Here is a 27556-nt window from a genome sequence, read left to right on the forward strand (position 1 = left end):
TATGTGACATCCTTTTATATATTTGAACATGGCTATCATATCACCCCTTAACCTCCTCTTCTCCAGGCTAAACATGCCCAGCTCCCTTAGCCGTTCCTCATAAGGCATCGTTTCCAGGCCTTTGACCATTTTGGTTGCCCTCCTCTGGACACGTTCCAGTTTGTCAATGTCCTTCTTGAACTGTGGTGCCCAGAACTGGACACAGTACTCCAGGTGAGGTCTGACCAGAGCAGAATACAGTGGCACTATTACTTCCCTTGATCTAGATGCTATACTCCTATTGATGCAGCCCAGAATTGCATTGGCTTTTTTAGCTGCCGCGTCACACTGTTGGCTCATGTCAAGTTTGTGGTCAACCAAGACTCCTAGATCCTTTTCACATGTAGTGCTCTCAAGCCAGGTGTCACCCATCTTGTATTTGTGCCTCTCATTTTTTTTGCCCAAGTGCAATACTTTACATTTCTCCCTGTTAAAATTCATCTTGTTTGTTTTGGCCCAGTTCTCTAATCTGTCAAGGTCGTTTTGAAGTGTGTTCCTGTCCTCTGGGGTGTTAGCCACCCCTCCCAGTTTGGTGTCATCTGCAAATTTGATCAGGATGCCCTTGAGTCCATCATCCAAGTCGTTGATAAAGATGTTGAATAAGACCGGGCCCAAGACAGAACCCTGTGGCACCCCACTAGTCACTCTTCTCCAGGATGAAGAGGAACCATTGATGAGCACCCTTTGGGTTCGGTCAGTCAGCCAGTTACAAATCCACTGAGTGGTAGCATAGTCAAGACCGCATTTTACCAGCTTCTTTACAAGAATATCATGGGGCACCTTGTCAAATGCCTTGCTGAAATCAAGGTAGGCTACATCCACTGCGTTCCCTTCATCTACCAGGCTTGTAATTCTGTCAAAAAACGAGATCAGGTTAGTCTGACATGACTTATTTTTCAGAAATCCATGCTGACTATTGGTGATCACAGCATTCCTTTCCAGGTGCTCACAGACTGTTTGCTTAATGATCTGCTCCAGAATCTTCCCTGGTATTGATGTCAGACTGACTGGGCAGTAATTATTTGGGTCCTCTCTTTTCCCCTTTTTGAAAATAGGGACAACATTTGCCCTCCTCCAGTCTGCCGGGACTTCGCCTGTTCTCCAGGAATTCTCAAAGATGACTGCCAGTGGTTCTGAAATCACATCTGCCAGTTCTTTTAATACTCTTGGATGCAGTTCATCTGGCCCTGGAGACTTGAATACATCTAGACTAGCCAAGTATTCTTGTACTATCTCCTTAGTTATTCTGGGCTGTGTTTCCTCTGCTGAATCATTTGCTCCAAATTCTTCAGGTCGGGCATTGTTTTCTTTATCGGAGAAGACTGAGGCAAAGAAGGCATTGAGGAGTTCAGCCCTTTCTGTGTCCCCTGTTTGCATTTCACCATCTTCTCCTCTGAGTGACCCCACTGTTTCTTTGTTCTTCCTTTTGCTACGAACATACCCATAAAAGCCTTTTTTGTTGCTTTTAACCTCTCTAGCAAGCCTGAGTTCATTCTGTGCTTTAGCTTTTCTGACTTTGTGTCTACACGTGCTGGCTATTTGTTTGAATTCCTCTTTGGTGGTTTCCCCCCTTTTCCATTTTTTGTACACATCCTTTTTTAATCTTAACTCAGTTAAAAGTTCTTTAGATAGCCACCCTGGCTTCTTTAGGCACCTTCCATGTTTCCGTCTCATTGGTATTGCCTGAAGTTGTGCTTTTACTATCTCCCTCTTAACAAACTCCCAGCCATCATGAACTCCCTTTCCTTTTAGTATTACTGTCCATGGGATCTCACCCAGCACTTCCCTAAGTTTTATGAAGTCGGCTTTCTTAAAGTCGAGAAATTGAGTCCTAGTATGCTTGGCTGCTCCTTTCCGCTGTATAGTAAACTTCAGAAGAGCATGATCACTCGCGCCTAATGATCCTTCCACTTCTACCCCACTAACCAGGTCATCAACATTGGTTAGGACCAGATCTAAAATGGCTGTTCCTCTTGTAGCTTCTCCCACTTTCTGGACAATGAAGTTGTCTGCAAGGCCAGTGAGGAATCTGTTTGACCTTATGCTCTTGGCTGAGTTTGACATCCAACAAATATCCGGGTAATTGAAGTCCCCCATTACTACTATCTCCCTTCCTTTTGCATGCTTGGCCATCTGTTCCAGGAAGGCATCATCTATGTCCTCCGTTTGGCTTGGGGATCTATAGTAAACTCCCACAATGAGGTCACTGTTATTCTTCTCTCCCTTAATTTTGACCCAAATGCTCTCACTTTGGCTTTGAGGTTCTAAATCTTGGATCTCTTCACAGGTATACACATCCCTGACATATAACGCCACTCCTCCTCCTTTCTTGTCTGGTCTGTTTCTCTGAAATAGATTGTATCCCTCCATTATTACATTCCAATCGTGGGACTTATCCCACCAGGTTTCAGTGATGCCTATTATGTCATATTTAGTTTGCTGTACCAAGAGCTCAAGCTCATCTTGTTTATTTCCCATACTTTGCGCATTAGTGTACAGACATTGAAGTCCATTAATCATTCCCCCGTGTCTCTTATTTAAGGATTTTTTCCTCCCACCACTAGGTCTGCGTGCTGTTTGCTCCATTCGGTCTATGACATTTGGATGATCATCTTCATCAATTGATAGACTCCTACCTTCAGGAGCACTGTCTCCCTCCCCCACATTAGTCAGTTTAAAGCCCTCCTGATGAGGTTTCTGAGATTTTTTGCAAAAACATTCCTACCAACCGTTGTGAGGTGCAGCCCATCGCTTGCCAGAAGTCCATCTTCAAGAAACTGCATTCCGTGATCTAAGAATCCAAACCGTTCCTGTTTACACCATTTGCGAAGCCAGTTGTTCACTTCCACTATTTTTCCCTCTCTCCCTGGGCCACGTCGTTCAACTATTATTTTGATCTTCCTTCCTCTATATGTAAAAGATAGACCTTGGGGAAATTCCCACCTGAAGTTAATTTTGTTCTTTCTCAAGAGGCCTACTAAATCGTAGTAATCCCCTCTTAGCTCCAAAAGGTATTTCGGTATATCCTTAAAGATTTCCACTCTTGATTGTACAATTTCCAAAGACTTTTCATAATGGCAACTCAGAATTTTGTCTCTCTCCTCCTTGGATCTTAATGTAATCAGGCAATCTCTTATTCTAATCTTTTCTTTCTTTCCTCCTCTTCCAAGTCTAAAAGCTGTCACAATTTTAAATTCCTCCTCTTCCAATTTCCAATAGTCCTGAAATTCTTTAGTGATGAAGTCTGCCAAACTGCCAGTTTCCAACTCTGGAACTCCTCTGACCCTTAAGTTGGTTTGTTTATCTTTGAACTCAATCATAGACAATTTCAATTTATGTTCATCCAGCTGTTTTCGCAGATCTGGAATTTCTTCTTCTTCCAACTTTTGTACTTTTGATTCAGTGGCAGACGCCTTACAAATTGCGGTCTCAGCAGTTTCCTTAGCTTCCTCTGCAGTTCGTTTTATTTCTTTATTTTCCTCTATTAATTCCTGAATAGATTGTGTGTTTCTGTTCATATCCTTATTTAATTGCGCCAATGATGCATTTATTTTTTCAAATGCTTTAACAAAAGTCTCCTCTGTAATCATCACCTTAGCTTGTGCTGGAGCTGGTGGTGTACTGGAAGAGGCCGAAAGGCCTGCTGTTGATTGCCTTCGAGAATGTTGCCACTGTTTCCCAGACCTCAAAGTTCCCTCACGAGACTCTTTTCCATTTGCCATAACAAATTAAGGAATTTCAAGGTCACTCTCACAGTCTCACAGTTCTCTTTTGCCAGTGGAAAATCCCCAGCCTCACAGTGGAAATTTCGTAGCACCAGTCCTTATAACAGTTTCAAAGAGCTTCCTCTTGGGGGGGATAGTTGCAATGTATTCTCAGAGTTTTGGATACTTAAAAAGTTTTAAAAAGTTTTAAAGTTGTCTAAATGCTTCCAATTGTAGTCAAATTTTGTTACTTTTGTTACTTTCTTGAAAGTTCATAAGCAACTGGAAAGTTTATAAGCAACTGGAAACAAAGTCTCTATTTTCTCACCCTACGAGACTACCGCTCTTAACCACTACACCACTCTGGTTAAATGAAGTATGGAGACGACAGGAAGTCAGATGCATATTAAGAATATTTTCTTTGTCAGAAAATATAGGTTTCTCTTAATTTTATTTTCTTTGTAAACAATGGACATGAATGTATGTTTTTTTCTTAGTTTAAGTTCAATAAAGCATTTTTTTAAAAAAAATCTTTTCTATACCACTTTATATCTTAAAGTAAAATAACTCAAATCTGCTTGCAACACATTAAAACATGAAATAAAGCAATCCAGAATAAAACACATTTATGCTTTGAAGGGGGAAATTCAGATCCATCTCTGTGACATTTTGCTTTCTCCGTATTTATTTACCTACTTAAATTTTTATAGCTACCCCAATGCGGAAGGACTTCAGGAAGGCAGGATGGTGTAGTGGTGAGAGTGTCAGACGAGGATATGGGAGATCGGCACCCAAATCAGGGTTACCAGACATCCCCGTTTCCCAGGGACGGTCCCTGGATCTGCAGATCTGTCCCCAAAATGTCCCCGGATTTCATTAAATGTCCCCGGGGAAACGGGGCAGCAGCGCGCTGCGCTTGGCATCCCGATGCTCCTGCTCATCCCTCCCCTTTTGCCCCTTTCCTCTTTGGGGCACGCCAGCCATGCTCGGATTCTTTTGCCAAAGGTGTTCTTTTTTGGGGGGGAGGGGGTGGCCTCCTCTGGCTCCGGCCTGCTTCACCATGCCCAGTCCATGATGGAGAAGAAGTGCTCCTGGATCGCTCCCAGCTCCGGTGGCTCTGATCCCAGGACTTGGGTGCTGCTGCTGCTGCTTCGCTCTTCGGCGCGGCATCAGCACCCAGATTGTCCCCACAGGGCTTCACTCTCTCTCTCTGCCCCGCCCCAGCAGCCCATTCTCTTACATTCCCTACTGTTGCTTTAAATTGCAGCTGACTTCATGTCAGCATCCCCAAGCCCTTACTCCACCTCTCTTTCCCCTACTGTTTTGAGCCTTTCCCTCACTCAAATTTATGGGGCGCTAAGGGGGCTTTACCCCATGTCTTTTGTTCTTTGCCTCCCTCTCTGTCCCCTACGGACTCATTGTTGAAACCGTGTTTATGGAAGACGATATTACTCGGCTACGAGTGATCGCCAAAGAAGGAGCAGAAACTGTATAGAATTTTACTTCCCCAAAATGGAAAGAAGTCCCAGCAAAGGAAGAATGGATACAAAAACTTAGGGAATATGCAGAAATGGTGAAACTTACCAGAAGAATAAGAAATCAAGATAACAAACTTTTTATAAAATAATGGAAATGGTTTATTGAATTTTTACAGATAAACTGTAAACAGATAAGAACATTCCTAGGATTATTGTAATAACCTGCAGTATTATAAGTGTATATTTGTAAAGTGGATGAATGAAAGAGCAATTTAAGTCGATTTGGATATGCAGAGGATACGAAAAATAAAATTAAGGAACTGCGGAAAGAGAGGGAAGAAAGTCAAGTTTTGAAATGTTAATAAATTTGATGAAATGTATAAATCTCAAAAGAAAAGAAAATAAATATTTTTAAAGAAAACAAGCTCCATGGTTGGTTCCTCCAAGCATGGGAGAGGAGTGTTGGGCTGCACTGGGGGTGCCTGCAGGCAATGCCTGCTTTGTGCCCCCTCAAAAATCTGCCCCGGGGCCACTGCCCTGCTGGCATCACCCCCATGCAACACCCCTGTCACAGGGTGGTTGTGGGGAGAAGAGAGAGAAGGTTGCCATTGTAAAAATAATGCAACATATTGGGGGTCCCAATGAATAAAATATTTTGGGGGGTCCAGGTAATCTGCGTCCTGCATAATTGATCACATGACGCAGTGCACGCACCCCATTTGACTGGCAGTGCCCATCAACTGGAGGGGAAGGACCCGGCCCCCTCAAATATTTTATTGGGGGGGAGGGTGAAGCCCCTAGGGCTCCTAGGAAGTGGCTCCTGTGCAACACATTAAACCCACTAAAGCAGAGAGAAGGCTGTAGTCATTTATACCCGTCAGGGAGAGGAAGAATGAACCCAAGCCTTTCTAAGGAAGGACACGCCAAGCCAGGCAGGTAAACGAGGGGGAAATGAAAGATGCTATGGCGGAAGGGGAGGGGGGGCTCTCAGGTTACAGATCTGGCCAAGTTCCTCCAGAGACGCCTTTGCAAAGCGCAGGCATCCTGAGGGTGGTCCATCTTTCCGCAAGAGCATTTGATGCCATGCACACCCCCAACATAATGTGTGTGTATATGTATATGTATACTGTTTGTGTATATATATATGTGGGCATCACTTTCACGGCAATATATATATACACTGCCGTGAAAGTGATGCCCGCGAGGGGCCCTATCCTCCAGCCAGGCTGGTTTTGCATCCAAGCCTCGAATCCAGCGCCCTTCTCTGCGGGATCCGGATCCCTCCTCCTGCCTTGACCCGGAAAGCGCACCTGGCGAGGCGCGCAGGTAGAGCTATTTGGGGAGGGGGGGAGCCAAGGGGAGGGGGAAGGGAATAGAGAGAGCCCGGCTGCCTAGAGAGGCCTGGGAACAGACCCTCCCCCGTCCCCCCCACCTCCCCTCCCCCCTCGTCTTGGGTGGTCCCTCCGGATGCAGAGGAAGAGATGCGGCGCGCAGGGCGAGGGGTGAGTCGTGCCAAGGGGGAGATTTCGTGGGTGGGGGACCCGAATACGAGGGTGTTGGGGGGCTGAGGGGGGAAGGGAAGGATCTCTGGGAGGGAAGCCCAGCCTTTTTGCTCCTGCTCAGGAATCATCTCTAAGTCACATCCCTGCACGAGGCGAGGGGCGTCCTATCCCCCCCCCCGCAAAGCCTTTCTTCCCTGGAAGCTGGATTCCTGCCCCCTTCCTCCTCCCAATGGGGAAGCCGGATCTTCTGGGGGATCCCAACGTGGGGCGCTGCCTTAGACCGAGTCCGCCCTTCGGTCGACGTGGGGCAGAATTGCTTCGGGTCGCTGCCTTTGTTCTGGCAAAAGATGCGCAGGGCGGTGAGGGGGGGATCGCGGGATTCTTTATTATTATTATTATTTGGCGCTGAATTGACTTCAAAGCGACCCATTACAATCTATTGCAGCCTAATTCCCCTCTGTGGAATTTTATAAAAATGCCTGCAGAATTCTTCGTCTTTCTTTGTGTCCTGGCCATAGTCCCTTCTAGATCACGTGGTCTGGGGGGAGGGGCTACAGCGGAAGGGAAGCCAGGCTGGAGGAAGAGAGTTGGGGGAAGACCTGGCAGCCAGCAGAGTGGCTGGGGAAGCCCTGCCAGATGGGGGGGGGAATAATAATAATTGCTATTATTGGGGGGGGGGTATTGAAATAACTGGGAGCTTGTGGCCAGGGAGGCTGCAATGCCAAAGCTCCCATCCAACAGAGATAAAAGCAGACGCAAAAGGCATGACTCTAGTCATGATGATGATGATGATGATGATGATGCTATTATATATATCCCACCCATCTGGCTGGGTTCCCCCCGCCATTCTAGGTGTCTGGGTTTTCCTTTCACCACAGAAACTGTGTTGCCCAGAGGGCGCCAATTTACTCTGTATGAAAAAGGAGTCTACACCAGATCGGGCATCACTAGATTTATTGCCGTAACAGGACTGCACGGGCGACTCCTTAGCTCATTCCAGCTTACATCACACATAATTTATAACCTAAAAGCGTTCGAATATCCCTCCTACAATTCCTATTGGTTAAGAAATTGCAGTTTTCAGGCTACCCAATCTACCTACACATTATCCCTCTAATATGTACCCCCATCAATAACATGCATCCCATGTCCATTCAGATAGCAATTTCTCCTTTAGGGGTGTGTATTCATGAAGCTTTTGAGCACGCATACTAGTTCTTAAACTTTTGTTGTTGTTCTTTAGTCGTGTCCGACTCTTCGTGACCCCATGGACCAGAGCACGCCAGGCACTTCTGTCTTCCACTGCCTCCCGCAGTTTGATCAAACTCATGCTGGTAGCTTCAAGAACACCATCCAACCATCTCATCCTCTGTCATCCCCTTCTCCTTGTGCCCTCCATCTTTCCCAACATCAGGGTCTTTTCCAGGGAGTCTTCTCTTCTCATGAGGTGGCCAAAGTATTGGAGCCTCAGCTTCATGATCTGTCCTTCCAGTGAGCACTCAGGGCTGATTTCCTTAAGAATGGATACGTTTGATCTTTTTGCAGTCCATGGGACTCTCAAGAGTCTCCTCCAGCACCATAATTCAAAAGCATCAATTCTTCGGCGATCAGCCTTCTTTATGGTCCAGCTCTCACTTCCATACATCACTACTGGGAAAACCATAGCTTTTACTATGCGGACCTTTGTTGGCAAGGTGATGTCTCTGCTTTTTAAGATGCTGTCTTAAACTATCACCTGCTATTTGTCCTTGTTATCTCGAGTCACCTCTAAACTATAAATCTATCACTCACAGGTTCAGCATGGGCCGTGAACACATTCTTTCACAGATAACACCCTGTTTCTTAGTCTTAATTGCACCCTCAACAAGGAAAGCAGTTTAAGGAGAATCCTTTGATTCAGCTAATAATTCATTTTTATGCATTTATTCCACATTGGGGCAGGACCTATTTTTCTTGCATGGTGGGTTTTAAGAGGAAGGCACCCTCTTTCACCATGGGAACAGTGAAAGACTTACCCTTCAACAGCTAAATGTGAGGCTCCTTCCTGCAGATGGAGAAGATAACTTATTCACACTCTTTGAGACAGAAAGTCTGCAATGAAAGAAGCAGATACACATTCCCAGAATTCTACAGCGTTTGGCTCTCCCATAATGCTCTTCTTTAGCATGAGCCAAAGTTTTAACTTGCTAAGATTTCCCAACCTCATTACAAATTATTTATTGGTAATATGTAGATAGAGAAATTGAGGATTTTTACAATTTTATAACATGCAGATAAAATTATGTGTTGCGAAACCAGAGAGAGGAGCTGGGGGAAGTCTTGGGGGTGGGGAGGGATTTTTTTCTTTTTTAGGGGGAAATGGGGGAGAATAATGTGGATGATGTATTTTTGTTAAAATTGTTATGTTGGAATTCATAATAAAAACACGTATTTTTTTTTTTATAAAAAAGGAATTAAGGGGAAAGATGGTGTTGACCTGGAATGGTTAGAAAATTTCTGGTCTCTCCCCGAGTGCCATGGGCCCTGCTCCAAAGAGAGCTTCTCTAAAGAAAGCACAACCAAAAATCACTCCATTTTGCGTGAATAAGGAAAATGAGGAGGTGGCTACGAAACAGCAGGAGCCAGATCCTATTCCCAACCTTCTAGGGTCTCTCAGCAGCTCTAATGATGAGCAGAAAGAGGTTTGGGGCCCAGCCAGCTCAACTGCTAAGGCATCTCTTGCACTGAGACGTGGGGGCACCTACATGTAATAGCTATTCGGCTGTATTCTGCCCATGCTCTGGGGTTGCAGTTTTCAGGCTTGGGGACAGGATGGTGCCTGGTTTTTGCACCAAGTTCTATCCATAAGCCCCTCTGAGTTCAATGGGGTCCACTACTGTGCATACCATGCCATCCTTATGAAGTTTGGTGAGGTGCAAACAGATTAAATTGGAATCACTGGAGATGTTTCAAATGGGGTTTCTGTTGGGGAGGGGCTGCCCCATTTGTGCTTCTCCAGGAGCAGGGGAATATCTAGGGCAGAAGAATCCCTGCAGGGCCTCTGAGGCTCCCTTTGTTTCTTCCTCTCTCCCAGGACCCTGCAGCTTGTGGTGGCTTCTCGACTGCTCAGGAAGGATGAAAGAGACTGAATCTGTAAACCTAGCGAGGATGGAAGGGGGAAGATGGACAGTTGACCTGGTCAGGTTGTCTCCTGCATCCCTCCTCACAGCCTCTGAGCGTTCCCTCCCAGGGACTTCCGAGATATCTGGTGAGTCCCAGGGGAGGGGAGATGGGGACATGGATGGATGGGGCTGGAGAGGTACTAGGGCTTGCTCATTTTGGGGGTGGGATGAGGCAGGCAGGCGGATGGAGTTTGAGAAGGTGGGCACCTTTTTGGGCTCCTCCACCTGCCTTCCTGCGCCAATGACATCTGCAGGGAATTTGAGCTAGGAATACATCACAGCTCCCCACCCACTGTGATGTATTGGTGCCAGTACTGTGCTCTGAATACCCTACCAATGTCAGAGAATTCACTGATCCATCGCACAGCACTAGAAGCCATGATTCTTTAAATTACCTGATCCTAATTTCAGGATTGACTGCAGATGGGGCCTCTGTTTTTTGCCTTTTTCTTTTCTTTTAGGAATAACTTTTCATTTTCTTTTCAAAACAAGGATCATAATAGGGCTAATATATGATACAAATATGTAGACTGAGTCTTCTCAGTCTTCTCATATGATTCTCAAAACTAGCAGAATAAGACTTCCGGTCAGCACCAGCGACAATGGCGGATTTCCTCTGATCTCTCAGGGGAACCGCTCCGGGGATTTAGGGTCTGCCGCTGCGGCGAAAGCGGAGACCCTCTAGAAACCACAGGCAGGAGAAGCCTGTGGACCTGGGATCCGGCGTGTACCTTTTGCGCCTCCCTTGCTCGCGAGGAGACCCCTGTTTGAGGCTCCGCCGTGAGGCGGGGTGAGCAGCGCGGTGCTTCGGATCGACCGCATCGTCCCCGGAGTGAAGCCGCACAGCTGTTGTCGGAGAGCGCTGATTTTTTTCTGGACAATTCGGCTCAAAAAGTAACTACCCGTGAGTAGAACCAATTAGAAGAATTAAGATAAGGACCGAGGTTTAAAGAAGTTAAATTTTAATTGGAAATTTTTAAAGAGGAAAAGTTAATCTGGCTTTAATAGCGGGAAGGTCTAAACAGGAAGTCCACCTTCCGCTTTTGTATATAGCCTGAAGCAAAGACACTACAAGCAAAAATCCTGCAATTTTATTTTTGCAAGCCTAAATATCCGCTGTTTAAAGTATTCACCCCCTTTGGAGGAAGTAGGGGGAAACTTTGATTTGGACAATATTGGGATTTAAAACCTTCTCAGCACTGACCTGGGAACAGGCTGTCTGGATGCTAAGAAAGGATTTGAAAAAAAACTACTCCTTTTTTGGACAAATGGATGTAGACAGCTGTCTAAAAGATACAGTTTCCTCTACCCCCTCCTGCATTCAAAATGGAGATCTGCAACATTGTTTACTTCTTCTTGAAATTGAACTGGCACTTGGAAAATAGTTAAATTGTATCCCTCTAGTGGGGAAACTTTGAAACTGCTACAGGAACAAGTGCCAGCTGCAGATAAAAGCTTGGGAATCGACCTTGAACATCCAAAATGCAGACCTCTGAAGCAATAATAAATGCATTACATAAGATAAACTTTCTGTTGGAAGGGCTCCACAAGAAATTAGATCACATAATTGGGCGGGACAGTGGGGAACAGGAAAAGAATGGTCGGGAACTGGTTGAGTTGATGGAAGGAAAGGAAGAAGAGACTAAAGTAACACATGAGGCACTTTCGACTTTACAGATGCAAACTCAGTTTTACAAACCGAAGACATGTGGCAAGGACATTGCTGAGGGACAGATTGTGACAACAGGATGCCAGTTCAGATTGGTAAAATGGAAGGATCCTGTCTTACAGGGGTCTATGGACTGTTGTAATATGGACGTGGACTTGGGTTTGGAAGAGTCAGACGGACTTGGGGCCCGTGGGTTTGGAGGTATTTGGATATACCTCCTGAAAGATTACTCAAACTACAATTATAACTTTGGAAACTTGGCTGAATTACATAAAGGATGTAACTTTAATGTCAGGATGAAATACTTCAGAGATGAGTCAGTTGGTATCAAAGAGTATGAACAAAATCTGCAGAAGGGGCTGGGAGGAGACTTAAGAGCCTCCGATATTAGATTCCCAGATTGAGAGACATTAGGGAATGGACGGTAAGGACAGGCAGTTTCTGGGACCAGGGGGGTGCTGAGGGGGGAAAATTTGGGAAATTCAAAGTGTACAAAATACATATTAAGTTCAAAGTTTAATGTAAAACAAACTAAAATATTTGTGAGATTGAACAACGGTGGATAGACACTTCTTGGACTTTGTATAAATGTGGTGAGAGTTTAGGTAATTACATGTGGTTGACTTGAAGCTTAAATAAGGATGAGGAAAGTATGCTAAGTATACAAACCAAATTTCGGGTAAGATGGGAGGGATTTGCTGAAATAATAATTTAAAGCGGACTACAAAAAAGGGAGGTGTGAGGAAGTCAAAGAAACAAGCAAATGAAAGTATGATTATGGATGTCTTATTTTGTTTTTATGTATTGTTTATTGTTGGATTTTTATTTTTTTTTTGTTTTTTCATTTTTGTGTTGTTATTTGTTGTTAATGTTTGTGTTTTATCTTTGAAACTTAATAAATATTATTATTTAAAAAAATAGAATAAATTTGCAGGAATATCGGTAACATATGGTTTATCATTAGTGGTCAGTGTATGAGTTCTGAGTTCATGAATTGGTTTAAATCGGGGGGGGGGGGTAGGAGAGATAGGAGAGAACAGAGCAACAGAACAAGTGACTGATCCATTGCACAGCACTAGAAGCTGATCCTAAATTCTTAAACTACCTGATCCTAATTTCAGGATTGACTGCAGGTGGGGCCTCTGTGAGTTGCCCCGTTATCTTTTCTTTTTGGAATAACTTTTTATGCTTTTAAAAACAAGGATCATAGAACTAATAAATGATACAAATATATAGACTCATTCTTCTCATGTCATTTGTATATCTCAAAACTAGCAGAATAAATTTGCAGGAATAACATGTCGTTCCTCGCTGGTGATCAGTATATGAGTTCTGGGTTCATGAATTGGTATAAATCGAAACAAAAAAGGGTAAACAGCGGAGAACAGAGAACATTCAACTTCGCATAGCCGAATTCCTAGTCAGGAACTCTTGTGGCCGTTGTGCTTAGATTAAGTGTGAGTAATAGTCATTTTCCATCTTAGGTTACCAATTAAACTATCCTTATTTTTCGCTCTATCGGACGCACTTTTTCCCCTCCAGAAATGAAGAGGAAATGTTTGTGCGTCCTATGGAGCGAATGCAGGCTTTCGCTGAAGCCTGGAGGGCGATAGGGGTCGGTGCGCAGCGGGGGTTGGCGCTGCACACCCGGGCTTCAGGCTTCAGGCTGCTGTCCGCGAGCCTTTGGAGCCCGGCGGGAACTCCCGCCGCATTCAAAAGGCTTGTGGATAGCTGCCTCTTCTGGGGGATGGGGTCGGGGGAAGCTCAGGCTTCCCCCGCCCCAGCCCTGCAGCTAAAAACGAAGCCAAGAGAGCTAGCGGGATCCATCCCGCTAGGTGTCTTGGCTTCTGCCAAAGCCGCCCGCAGCCTCTCCCGGCTGGAGGGTTTGCGCGCGACTAAAGAGGAAGCCAAGACAGCCAGCGGGATGGATCCCGCTCACTGTCTTGGTTTCTTTGCTATTTGGGGCTGGGGTGCCCCAAACTAGGTGCGCCCTATGGTCCGGTGCACCCTATGGAGCGAAAAATACGCTATACAGAGTTGGTCTCCTCATGAAAATGAGAGGAGATTCAAAGTGAAGAAAGATATTTAGAAAAAAGTTTAAATTTATACCAAATTTAGATTGAGGCAACAGCTGATGGGGAGTGTGCAGGTGAAGATGTTCCTGGTTCTTTCAGAGGAGGCAGGGACGTTGCTGGATCCTGACAAGAGAGCTTTTTGTAAGGAAGTCAAGAAGGAGAATTGAGGGATCATGGACCCTCTCGTTAAAATTCCCTGTTAGATCATCACATCAATTTTGAAATTCCATACATACCTCTATTTCAGGGGTGGCCAACTTCCAAGAGACTGCGATCTACTCACAGAATTAAAAACTTGGAGTGATCTACCCCTGTTTTGTAGGGGTTCAGGTCAAAGTTGTTGAGCTTTTATTAGCAACTCACCAAAGGAGCGCTGGGGGGAAAACAGCCTCCAGCCTCGGTTTGTAAGCTCTGTCTTCCATTCTCCAACAATGGAGGGAGGATCCGGGAGGGGGCCAGCAATTGACTGCGATTGACCAAAACCTCGCAGGGATCAACCAGTAGATTGTGATCGACCTGTTGCACATCCCTGCTCTATTTGATGAACCACCACTATTTGGATGGAGACCAACAGCATCTGGGATTCTAACATCCACACCGTGAGCCCTGAATGGAGGGATATCAACTGTTTGTGAATATTCTTTGTCTGGTCATGCATTTTGAAACAATGACCAGGCTTGTCTGAACCACCCAGGCCTTCTTAAATGTGGGCTTGAGAGTTTTTAGGGAAGTTGAAGTAACTTCTGTCAGGTTTGTTGTTTTGGCTTCTGTTTGCATTTGATTGACCAAAGAGATGACTGACCTTGCATATGGGGTGGATTCCAGGATTGAGCCAAATCAAATCTATCCCAGATAAAAGCCAAGCAATATGTCAGTTATTACCAGGAAACAAAGGCAGTGAAAACTATTGTAAGGCCTCACATCTAACTTCAGTCCTTCCTTTATCACAAGCATTCATTAACTTTGTTCAATAATGGATGTGAACCACGTCCCCTTCGCTCTGAGTTGGGGTCCGGGGCAGCAATGCAGACTTAGCACAACTTACCCTAACATGGCAGTGCATTGCTGGGGGAGGGGTCAGGTGGTGGGTTTGATGGTTCTGTGTCATCTGCGCCCCGGTCGCAGTATGCTGGCAGTGTGGCCCATTGGTTTCAAGAGAGTCAGGCACCCTCAGGCGTGCTCAAGTGTTAGGGGGTTGAAGATGCCACACATCTACAATGCCATTAAGTTAGACTTCAAGGCTGTCCTCTTGAGGCTGAAACGGAGCACTCTCAAGTCTCTTGGTGAGATGAGGGGCGGGGAACTTTGTTCAATAATCTGGAGCTCCATTTCTTCCTGAGGCAATAATTATCTTCTCTCTTCGTTGCAGATGGTGATGAATGGGAAGGGAAGAACAAGGGGGACCACAACAGAATCCACATATCGGAGAAATCAAATAAATATTCAGAGTATGGAGAGAACATCGGCCAGAGCTCCCAGTCCACCTCCAATCAACGAAAGAGCTTCATTCGGAGGGATAGCCTCACTTCACATGAAAGAATTCACAGAGGAGAGAAATTGTATCACTGCAGAGAATGTGGAAAGAGCTTCAATCGGAAGGACAGTCTCACTTCCCATCAAAGAATTCATACGGGGGAGAAACCCTATCAGTGCTTAGAATGTGGAAAGAGCTTTAGTCACAGATCACATCTCACTTGCCATCAAAGAATTCATACAGGGGAGAAACCCTATCAGTGCTTGGAATGTGGAAAGAGCTTCAGTCACAGTCAGAGTCTCTATTCCCATCAAAGAATCCATACAGGGGAGAAACCCTATCAGTGCTTTGAATGTGGGAAAAGTTTCAGTCAAAGCTCCCATCTCATAATCCATAAAAGAATCCATATAGGGGAGAAACCATATCAGTGCTTAGAATGTGGAAAGAACTTCAGTCATAGCAGCAGTCTCGCTTCCCATCAAAGAATCCATACAGGGGAGAAACCCTATCAGTGCTTGGAATGTGGGAAGAGCTTCAATAAGAGAACCAATCTCGCTTCCCATCAAAGAATTCATACAGGGGAGAAACCCTATCAGTGCTTTGAATGTGGAAAGAGCTTCAGTAAGAGAACCAATCTCGCTTCCCATCAAAGAATCCATACAGGGGAGAAACCCTATCACTGCTTGGAATGTGGAAAGAGCTTCAGTAACAGCACCAATCTCGCTTCCCACCAAATAATCCATACAGGGGGGAAACCCTATCAGTGCTTGGAATGTGGAAAGAGCTTCATTAAGAGCGACCATCTCGCTTCCCATCAAAGAATCCATACAGGGGAGAAACCCTATCAGTGCTTAGAATGTGGAAAGAACTTCAGTCAGAGCAGCAGTCTCGCTTCCCATCAAAGAATCCATACAGGGGAGAAACCTTATCAGTGCTTAGAATGTGGAAAGAACTTCAGTCAGAGCAGCAGTCTCACTTCCCATCAAAGAATCCATACAGGGCAGAAACCCTATCAGTGCTTGGAATGTGGAAAGAGCTTCAGTCAGAGCAGCAGTCTCACTTCCCACCAAAGAATTCATATAGGGAAGAAACCCTATCAGTGCTTGGAATGTGGGAAGAGTTTCAGTAAGAGCGACCATCTCGCTTCCCACCAAAGAATCCATACAGGGGAGAAACCCTATCAGTGCTTTGAATGTGGAAAGAGCTTCAGTAAGAGCAACCATCTCGCTTCCCACCAAAGAATCCATACAGGGGAGAAACCCTATCAGTGCTTTGAATGTGGAAAGAGCTTCAGTAAGAGCGACCATCTCGCTTCCCATCAAAGAATCCATACAGGGGAGAAACCCTATCAGTGCTTAGAATGTGGAAAGAACTTCAGTCAGAGCAGCAGTCTCGCTTCCCACCAAAGAATCCATACAGGGGAGAAACCCTATCAGTGCTTGGAATGTGGGAAGAGCTTCAGTCAGAGAACCAATCTCGCTTTGCATCACAGAATCCATACAGGGGAGAAACCCTATCAGTGCTTGGAATGTGGGAAGAGCTTCAGTCGAAAGGACAGTCTCACTTTGCATCAAAGAATACATACAGGGGAGAAACCCTATCACTGCTTTGAATGTGGGAAGAGCTTCAGTCACAGTCAGAGTCTCTATTCCCATCAAAGAATCCATACAGGGGAGAAACCCTATCAGTGCTTTGAATGTGGGAAAAGTTTCAGTCAAAGCCCCTATCTCATAATCCATAAAAGAATCCATACAGGGGAGAAACCATACCAGTGCTTGGAATGTGGGAAGAGCTTCAGTCAGAGCCACAGTCTCGCTTTGCATCACAAAATCCATACAGGGGAGAAACCCTATCAGTGCTTAGAATGTGGAAAGAACTTCAGTCAGAGCCGCAGTCTCGCTTTGCATCACAAAATCCATACAGGGGAGAAACCCTATCAGTGCTTTGAATGTGGAAAGAGCTTCAGTCACAGCCGCAGTCTCGCTTTGCATCACAGAATTCACACCAGAGAGAAATCTTCTTAGTGTTTGGAATGTGGGAAGGCCTTCAGTCAGAGTGCCACTCTCATGGCCCACCAAATAATTCATACAGGGTTGAAAGCATATCAGCGCATGGAATGTAGATAAAATTTCCCTCGTAAAAAAGTCAATTCAAGAACTCACAGCATGGTGAATAATAGAATGGTAGATTCGGAATCTAGTCCAACACCTGCCAACGCAGAAAAAAATCATTTCAAGCATCCATGACAGATGGCCATCCAACTTCTTCTTATAGACCTCCAATGAAGGAGAGTCCACCCCCTTCTGAGGGAGTTCCTTTTCACTGCTGGCTCTTACTATCAGAAAGTTCCTCCTGATCTTTAGGAGACATCTCCTTTTGTGTTGCTTGAATCACCTCTTCAGATTCCTTCATGACCTTGAGAAGGACTTCTGTATGTCTGAGAATGTCCAGGGGATTGGACCATGCTCTATATTTGGGGGAAAACCCATGGAGAGGAGTCTGATATAGGGCTTAAGTCGTCTAGGCATTGGTCAGATTGTCATAATTACAGACATACTTACTGGTTTGGACGGAAGTGATTCTTATTCCAGGGGAAGTGGTGACCCTGAGATTACAGGTGCTCTCACCAATATTGTCCAAACGTCCAGTAAAACTTTGACACAGCAGACCAATACCCGCTGAGGTCAATGTATTAGGAGGTTAGGTTTAGGGCCGTGTGGTATTGCTTCATTGTATGTGGGGTCCCTATAAAGGGAACTTCTTCCTCTAGGTGGGAGGGAGACTGGTCAATTTACCATCAGTTGAATGCAACATTTAAGTCAGATTTTTAAAAACGGATTTGCAGAACAAAACTCACAGTTTGAAAGGCAGTTATTGTTGGCTGTTTGCAGTTTAGTAGCGCAGAGAGCTTGCTGGGGAGACCATGCATAAAAAATAAAGGACTCAAAAATAACTTAAACTAGGTTTTAATAAGAAAAACAAAAACTCCTTTTACACTAAGTACATTAACAACCAAAACAGACCCAACCACCAACCCATCCCCCAGGGTAATGGGAGAGCTAGGTGCTGCTCCTTATATACTACACCCAAATGCTGACACACCTTAATCAAATACAACTCAGCAGCACCTGCTATGCTTCACAGCTGTAAAGCTGGGTCTCGTTATCTTACTCTGGCCCTTGCTCTGGCCCCTTAAAGACATACACATCGGGTGCAACAATGCTGAACCTTTACATTTAAATAAACCATTCAACATTTCCCCTGCGGTTCATCATTGTGGAACAAAAACATAAAGCATATTTTGTACATGTCTTTCATGTGTAACCTTTGGAAGTGCTTTAGTAAAAATGTCCGCAATTTGATTGTCACCTGGAACATATTCAAATACAATCATTTCGTCAGCAATTAGTTTCTTTACAAACTGTAAACGTAACCGTAAGACTCTAGTGCGCTGCGTATTGGTCTCTGAACACAGGATAGCAAGTCCGCTCTGGGAATCAAGGTAAACTTTTACTGGTAGTGTTACTTGCATCTGTAGGTCTGCAAATACTTGCAGATACCATTCTACATCACGAGTGGCCTGAACGCATGCACATAATTCACTCTCTGTTGTGGAGAGACAAATAATGGTTTGTGTCTGGGACTTCCATTCAAATGGACAACCGTTATAACAAAACACCATACCAGACACACCCCTGCAATTATTTTGTTCCACTGCATGAGATGCATCGCAGAAAATTTCAAAACCTTTGTCAGTACATGTTGTAAACTGCAACCTATAATGTTTGGTGTGTTTAAGGTAATTTCTGAACATCATTGTAGCTTTTTGGCTCAAAAACTGCCTTACTGGCATACACAGTATTAAAGTGTTCATCTGCAAAACGTTGTGGCTTCTGCCTCTTTCTATCTGAACGTCTCAGTCCGGAAGGAGAGTCAGACTCCTCAGACTTAATGGGACTAAGTGAACCACTAGTTTCAGGTTGTAAATCATTGTCAGATTGAAGAGATGCCTGTAGGCTAAGCTCACGATCAGAAAACTCAAGAGAATCTAACCTCCCCTTGGGTGCCTGTGACTTTAAATCATCAAACAAATCAGATTCAACAGACTTTTTGTCTTTTTCCATTAATTCAGAAGCACCATTTCCTGCTGCTGCTTTGTTGAATCGCGTTCGAATCAAGGCAAACAAGCGGATGGTGTTTTTGAGATCCTCATCTGAGCTCCAAGGCTGCTTCTTGAGAGAGAGCGTCTGCCTTGAAACCCATCTGTCTCTCTCTTTTATTGAATCTTACAAAAGCATGGCCACACATATGTTAGTGGCTGATTGGTTAAAATACAAACAAAGAGGCTAGTTCCTTATTGGTTAACATAGGTATAAGGAGGGGTTACCCAAAATCCATTAATCTCCAATTCTTCAAAGGGTCTTTTGCTAATGGACCTTAGACAAGTATCTAAGCTTTTAATCCACCTAGATTTATGATTGATTATATTATGTCTAAATCAATTACTAATGTTATGATCAGAATATAAAAACAAATAATTAATTATACACTGAAGGAAAACAGAACAACTAATTAATTATACACTGAAGGAAAACAGATCATTGTAAACTTAATGTGACCTGAGTGAAAAAAGAGTGGAATGCAAAGAATGGAATTTGTGTGTGTCTGGCACATCTTTACACAGCGTGTATATGAGAGAGAGAAGCAGAGAAAGATTTTAAGGTTCAAAAGCTTGAGAAAGTAGCTAAGGAAAGTTTCCCAGAATGCCACAGAAAAGAACCAGTGTTTTACTATACTGGCACATAAAGAGAACATCTCTACATCTCCTCCTTTCTTTTCTTATTTGCGAAATAAGGCAACTTGTGGAATGAAGCAGCAGAACTTTAGGATCAGTGGTTTGCCATCGAATCCCAAAATAATACTGCGAGGGTGGATGGGGCATGAGTATTTCAGGACTATTGGTTTGCCAGTAAATCCCAAAATAATTCTACCCACATTTCCCCTTTTTGTTTATTATTGGCGTTGCCATTTCGAATAATAGGCAGCGAGGAGAGCGCTCGGTGGGTCAGGAGGAGAAAAAAAGCGAGAGAAAAGATTTGTAAGGCTAGGAATGCATTGGAGGAAGCAAAAGAACAAAATTAATATACATACAATTATTATGGCATAATAAAAAAGACTACGAAGCCAAGTAAAATTAGGCAACCAGCCAGTGAACCACTGAAAAATAGAATCCCAGAAACCAGAGAACGCAACATCCTGTTTAATATGATGGGTAAGATTTTGCAAATGAGAAATTTGACGTTGAACAGCTTTTGAATTGTCAGTGATGTTAAAACAGCACATATCTGCGACTTGCTCACAGCCATAATGATGAAGCATAAGAAGGTAGTCGATAGCAGCTCTGTTTTTGAATAAACCATTGTGAAGTTCAGCTTGCTCTGTGTTGAGAAGGTGAAGTGCACGAGAAGTAAAATTCAGGGCCTTTGCTGCAGAACAAGCTAGAGAGTTAATATTTCTGCTATTACGTGCAGCCAATCCTGGAACACCTAAGAGAGAAACAGCTAAAGAGATATATTCAGTCCTACTGGGAAGAGAGACAAGGTCATCACAATCGTCAGACAATTCAATATTGCGACTATATCGATTGTGAAATAGATGATGCTTTTCAGGCAATATGATAGACAAGCGGCTTAAACAGCAAGGTGTACCGTGGCTAATGTTTGCAGGAATATAATTAAACGTATAGCCAGGACATGACCAAAACCAACCTGCAGGTAGCTCTGTGTATTTATACACATAAGAGATATTCACATAATCAGAGCAATTAAAATTATCCTTGCCCATTTTCACACAGTTGGATTTTGTGCAATTCACCATGCGAGCACAAGTAACATTATAAGATGCCACATATGGTGTTGTTAAATCAATAGCCAAAGGTGGTCGTTTACGCACTTGAGTTCCCCAGACAAAATAGCCAGAGTACCCAAGGTTGCGGAGAGAATCATTTTGGGGCAAGGATGAAAAAAACCAGGTATCTTTTTGTATGTCAATAGGATCATGGCAGACAGGGATGAGGCAGGCGCCAAGGATTTCTCCTATAGACACCTGTTGAGTTAAGCAAAAGGAAGAAACATTGAGGGTTTTTGCAAAAGTTTCCCACACATTCGGTGGTGTGGAAGCACTGTTGGGAGGAGCAGAAGCAGAAAGAGGCAAAAACAAAACACTGAGAATGAGCACTATCATGGAATTAATATTAAGGCACGATATAATGCACAAGAGTAAATTAGCAGGGCTTGCTTCAAGCTGCTGTTCACTTCTAAACTGTTCAGCCTGAAGAGAAAGCGATTTTATTTGACCCCACGTCACTGGGGCATTAGGAGTTCCCCGCTTGCGAGTCCTGGGAGGGCTGGACGTCGCATCTTGGGTGATCTGAAGTTGGCGTCGGAACTGAGGCAGTGGATCCTGAAGTGTCTGTTCCCATGCCATGGTACAGTCGGACGCAGCGAGCGGGAACCCAGCAAGTACCCTGTGGAGTAGAAACTGCAGCATAACCCTTACCCCATGTAATTAATTTTACTGGTTCACTCCATATATTGGAGGGTAGCATTTTATAGCGGACCAGCGGAGCTGGAAGAACTTCCTTCTGCTGAAAATGCTTCTGAAGGCGAGTATAGGATTGATGATCCTGTATAGAAATATTCAAATGGTTGAGAGTAAAGAGAACACTAGCCAGCCAACCTTCCTTTTCTGAAAGAGAGGTTGGAATTCCGGCCTTCATTTCCTGCCTGTTCAGCGCAGATTTAAGGGTGCGATGCGCACGTTCAATTATCGCTTGACCTTGAGAATTGTAAGGGATTCCAAACAAATGATGAATATCCCATGTTTCACAAAACTGAGCAAAGCCTTTTGCACAATATGCTGGGGCATTGTCAGTTTTTAGAGAATGAGGCTTGCCCATAACTGACATGGTACGAACGAGATGATTGCAAACATGCTTAACCTGCTCACCCCTTTGAGGGGTGACCCAAAGGAAACCTGAGTATGTGTCAATGCAGACATGCAGATACTTCCAGGGTGAAAAAGGGGCAAAATGTGTTACATCCATTTGCCATATTTGATTGACTTGAAGTCCACGGGGATTAACACCAGGGCTGGGATGGCCAATCTGATTAGAGCATTGAGGACATTGCTGAATGATTGCACGTGCCGCTTCCAACGGAATTTGAAATTGGCGGCTAAGGGCTTTAGCATTCTGATGATGAAAGGCATGACTTTCTATAGGAGAAACAGGCAGAATCTTAAGCAAAGAATCTGCTTTTGCATTTCCATCAGAAATAAAACCTGGAAAAGGCTGGTGGGAGCGAATGTGTACTACAAAAAGTGGATGAGAACGATGAGAAAGAAGCAATTGCAAGGACAGGAAAAGACTCAACAAGTTGTCATCCAGTAAAGGACTTACATAACTGCCCTGTATGCGGGTTATGACATTTGATACATACAAACTATCAACTATTAAGTTAATAGGTTGTGAAGAAAAATGATGCAGAGCTTTGACAGCAGCTGCTAACTCAGCACGCTGAGCAGATTTTTGAGGCAAAGTGTACAAACTTTGCCATTCGTTGTTCTGTTGCCAAGCAACGACTCCCCTAGTGGGAGCCCCGTCAGTGAAGACAGTCAGGGCATCCAAAGGGGTAGGAGACAGAATAGAAAAGAATGACAGGGAAAATTGTTTGCTCATCTGCAAGCGAGTGTCTGCTGGGACATGGTAATCTATTTGACCTACAAAGTTAGCCAATGCACACTGCAAATCCATGCTATTGGAGAGAGCAGTTTCCCATTGCTCTAAAGGCATAGGCAGAATAATTTGATGACAATCAGTGCCAAAAAGCACTTTGCTACGACGGCGCCCTTTGCAGATAAGCTGAGCAAGGAGATCCACCAAGGGAGTTACTGTATTCTTTGGTGTATGATGTAAATACATCCATTCAATTATGTGAACTTTAGATGGTCCTATCTGGATAATGGCTGCAAAAGGTTGGATAGCATCTGTCATTATGACTACATCGGGCAAAACATTAGGAATTGCTCGATCAACCCAATGAATTTTCATGAGTTCCTTCAGATGGGCAACTGTTTTCTGTTGAGCAGGTGTCAAGGTGATTTGCTCACCAGGAAATTGATGGCCTTTTAAGGCTGAAAAAAGCGGTCGCAAAACTTCAAGAGGGATTTTAAAATAAGGTCTTATCCAGTTAATATTACCCAGCAATTGTTGCAACTGAACATATTTCATTGTTTTAGGAACATGTAGTTCAGGGATTATAGGAATAGAGTAACTAGCCATCATTTTATGTCCCAAATATTGAAAGGGAGAAGTTTCCTGGACTTTCTCTGGAGCAATTTTTAAACCATACAATGACAAACAGGTTGTTAAATCATGTTTCCAATGAGGGGGGAGGCACGGAGCACAAATCAGAACGTCATCCGTGTAATGATAAACCAGAAGGTGTGGATACTGAAGACGGAAAGGCTTAAGGGCTTGATTAACATAATATTGACACATGGTAGGGGAGTTTAACATTCCTTGAGGGAGAACTTTCCACTGATATCTCTCAGTTGGTTGACAATTATTAATTACTGGTACAGTAAAAGCAAAGTATCTACGATCTTTCTCCTGTAGGGGGATAGAGAAGAAACAATCTTGCAAATCTATTATAGCCAATTGATAAGAATGTGGAATCACATTTGGATTGGGAAGACCACATTGCAAAGGCCCCATGGGTTCAAGGATTTTATTTATGTGCCTTAAATCATGCAATAATCTCCATTTTCCTGATTTCTTTTTAATAACAAAAACTGGAGTATTATAAGGACTAACTGAAGGTTCAATATGGTCAGCCAGTAATTGCTGATTGACCAATTGTTTTAAGGCAATTAATCGTTCCCCAGTAAGAGGCCATTGCTCTATCCATACAGGGTTAGTAGATTTCCAGCTGAGGGGAAGAGCAAGCTTACTCATTTAATTGGATAGTAGCATTTAATTGTTGCAATAAATCTCTTCCCCACAAATTGAGGTGGATGTTTAGCACACAGGGCTGAATATATGCAATAATTTCAGAACTGTCTGGCAGAGAGACAGGTAACCACTGTGCGCTTTTACAAGAAGTCTGGTTACCACCCACACCCCACACTGTAGGAGCAGATTCTAAGGGCCATGTGGGGTCCCAACAATTACTGGAAATTACAGAAACGTCAGCACCTGTGTCAATCAAGCCTTCTATAATTTTTCCATTGATTTTATACTTACGAAGAAGTTTTTGTCGTCCAATTCTCTGTGTCACAGCCAGTAGCTGTGGGGGAATAGAAGAAGAGAGCTCGTGCAAATTATTATCAATAGCTGATACGACATTAGGTGGAGAAGGAAGCATTACCAATTGTGCCAAAGACTCACCCTTAGTTAACTGCATTGGCATAAAGCTCCAGAATTGTATCATAATGGTGCCCACATAGTCACGATTTAAAACACCTGGAATAACCTGGATTCCTTGTTTTGCCGCAGAAAATTTAGGCAAAATTAAACCTGTGACTGTAGAAGGGAGTGGACCTGCCATTTGGCTAGGCATGAGCACAATTTCACCAGGCAAGGCAGTGCCTTTGGTTTCTTGATTGATCAAATCAATAGCAAATTCAAAAGGCACAATTTTAGAAACTTTTGCAACAGCAGAAACTAAGGGTGGGGAACTCTCTAATTTTCCGGGCCTGAGAGTTGGGCCCCTAAGGAGTTTCCCTGAGACCTACATTGATTTGCCCAATGATACCCTTTTCCACACTTTGGACATTTTTTTGAAGGTCTGGTAGTAGTATTTGCAGTAGTATTTTTATTTGCACCTCCGCCAGGGGCTCTGCACTGCTTAGCAAAATGGCCAGGGCGCTTGCAATTGAAGCAATTACCTGTAGGCCTGTTATTAGTTTGGATTGCAGTGGCAAGTAAAGACATAGCATGAGATTGACTCCCTATTTCTGTACATGATTGTATCATATCTGCAAGACTATATTTTGAACGACTTATGACAGATTGTAACACTTTCCTAGAATCAGTATTAGCATTCTCAAAGGCTAATTTTTTCATCAACTCATTCTGAGCTGTTTCATTATCTATCTGTCTAGAGATTGATTCTTTTAATCTATCAATAAATTGATGGTAAGGCTCTGAGTGTTGCTGCTTAACATTTACAAAGGAGTTCAGAGGCTGCCCTGAGACAGGGACTTTACGAATGGCGCGCTGGACACAGGTCGCAGTGCGGCTAAAATGCGAAGCTGACAATAATGCTTGTGCAGCCAAGCTATCGAATGGGGCAGATCCAAAAAGTTGACTTGCTGTATGCATTGGATCAGCCAGAGCTATCGCACTATGTTTAAATTCACTTTCAAAGACCACATATTGTGCAGGGGATAAAATCATATGCATAAGATCTTTCCAATCATTAGGACACATTACATAAGAAGTTGAAATACTTTCCAACATTCCCATGACATACGAAGATTTCAGACCTGAGTCAGAGATAGCCTTCCTGAATTCCTTCATTATGGAATATGGAAGCTTATCATGAAATACCTGTTGCTGTGCTGTCCCTGGGATAGGCTGATAAGTGAAAGGGAAAAGTGACGGCATTTCCCCAGACCATGCAGACTGTTCCTCTAAAGATAAAAGACCTTCCTGCCTGGCTTCAGAAATTCCTGCACGGACGACCCCAGAAACATTTGTAACATTGGAATGCACCGGGGGGAGAGAAGGAAAAACGACAGGCTGAGATGCAGCTTCTGCAGATCTCACAGGCACCGGCAGAGGAGTGGCAGGCAGAGAAGGGGGAGAGAGGGGGATTGTAGTAATCTGACACGGAGCTGCTTCGAGATGAGAGGGAAAGGAGGGGGGTGAAGTCAAAGGAGGCAAGATTTGTGGGTACGGTGGAGGATTAGGTGCTGAAGCAAGGGGTGTAGAAAGTAAGGAAGACGACAATCCTAATTTACCAATAGCATTTGCACATTTTTGCCAAGTGAGCAGGCAATTGATCGGAGCCCTTGGCTCAGAAAAAAGCGTTTTTCCAATTTTTTGCCAGGTCTCTATGTCCAGAGACCCTTTGTCTGCGTAAAATGGACATTGGAACATTATTTCCATTAACATTTGTTCAATTTCTTTTAAGGAAATTTGAACACCATCCCCCTTTTGCTTGACTAATTTAAATAATTCATTTGCGTGAGCTTTTTGACCTTTAGTCAGATTCCCTCCCATACTTATGAAATAGCGCGCTGAGACTTTTTTCCAGTCGGGTAAGTATGAGGTTTCCTAGCTCTGCAAGGGACCTGGTACCTTACTTCGTCGAAATCACGTCGGGGTCACCAGATGTTGAATCGCGTTCGAATCAAGGCAAACAAGCGGATGGTGTTTTTGAGATCCTCATCTGAGCTCCAAGGCTGCTTCTTGAGAGAGAGCGTCTGCCTTGAAACCCATCTGTCTCTCTCTTTTATTGAATCTTACAAAAGCATGGCCACACATATGTTAGTGGCTGATTGGTTAAAATACAAACAAAGAGGCTAGTTCCTTATTGGTTAACATAGGTATAAGGAGGGGTTACCCAAAATCCATTAATCTCCAATTCTTCAAAGGGTCTTTTGCTAATGGACCTTAGACAAGTATCTAAGCTTTTAATCCACCTAGATTTATGATTGATTATATTATGTCTAAATCAATTACTAATGTTATGATCAGAATATAAAAACAAATAATTAATTATACACTGAAGGAAAACAGAACAACTAATTAATTATACACTGAAGGAAAACAGATCATTGTAAACTTAATGTGACCTGAGTGAAAAAAGAGTGGAATGCAAAGAATGGAATTTGTGTGTGTCTGGCACATCTTTACACAGCGTGTATATGAGAGAGAGAAGCAGAGAAAGATTTTAAGGTTCAAAAGCTTGAGAAAGTAGCTAAGGAAAGTTTCCCAGAATGCCACAGAAAAGAACCAGTGTTTTACTATACTGGCACATAAAGAGAACATCTCTACACTGCTTCTTCCTCTTCTTCCTCAGTATTATCTATACCATCAGTATCTTGGAAGACAGCAACTCCATTCCAATTTACAGTTTGTATCATGCTTCTGGTAATATGAAATTTGCCAGTTGCTGGTATGTAAATTCTGTACGCCCCCTGCTGGTAGCCCATTAATTTTCCCTGGACACTACGTTCACCCAATTTCTGCTTAGCGGGATAATGCATAATTACATCTGAACCCCAAATGCGTAGGTATTTCAGATTAGGGCGTTTTTTAAACAGCTTCTCATAGGGGGTGACATCTAAACCAGAATGATAACTGCGATTTCTAACATAACAAAAAGCATTAAGCGCTTCAGCCCAAAAGTCTTTGGGCAGATTAGCATCGTGCAGATACGTTTTA

General features: G+C 43.7%; 1 pseudogene; it reads left to right on the plus strand.

Annotated features, from left to right (window-relative positions):
- LOC128408862 (zinc finger protein 91-like) overlaps nt 1-27556 on the plus strand; it is a 51802-nt pseudogene that overhangs the window by 9745 nt on the left and 14501 nt on the right.

Source organism: Podarcis raffonei, chromosome 2, assembly GCF_027172205.1.
Source record: "Podarcis raffonei isolate rPodRaf1 chromosome 2, rPodRaf1.pri, whole genome shotgun sequence".
NCBI classification, from domain to species: Eukaryota; Metazoa; Chordata; class Lepidosauria; order Squamata; family Lacertidae; genus Podarcis; species Podarcis raffonei.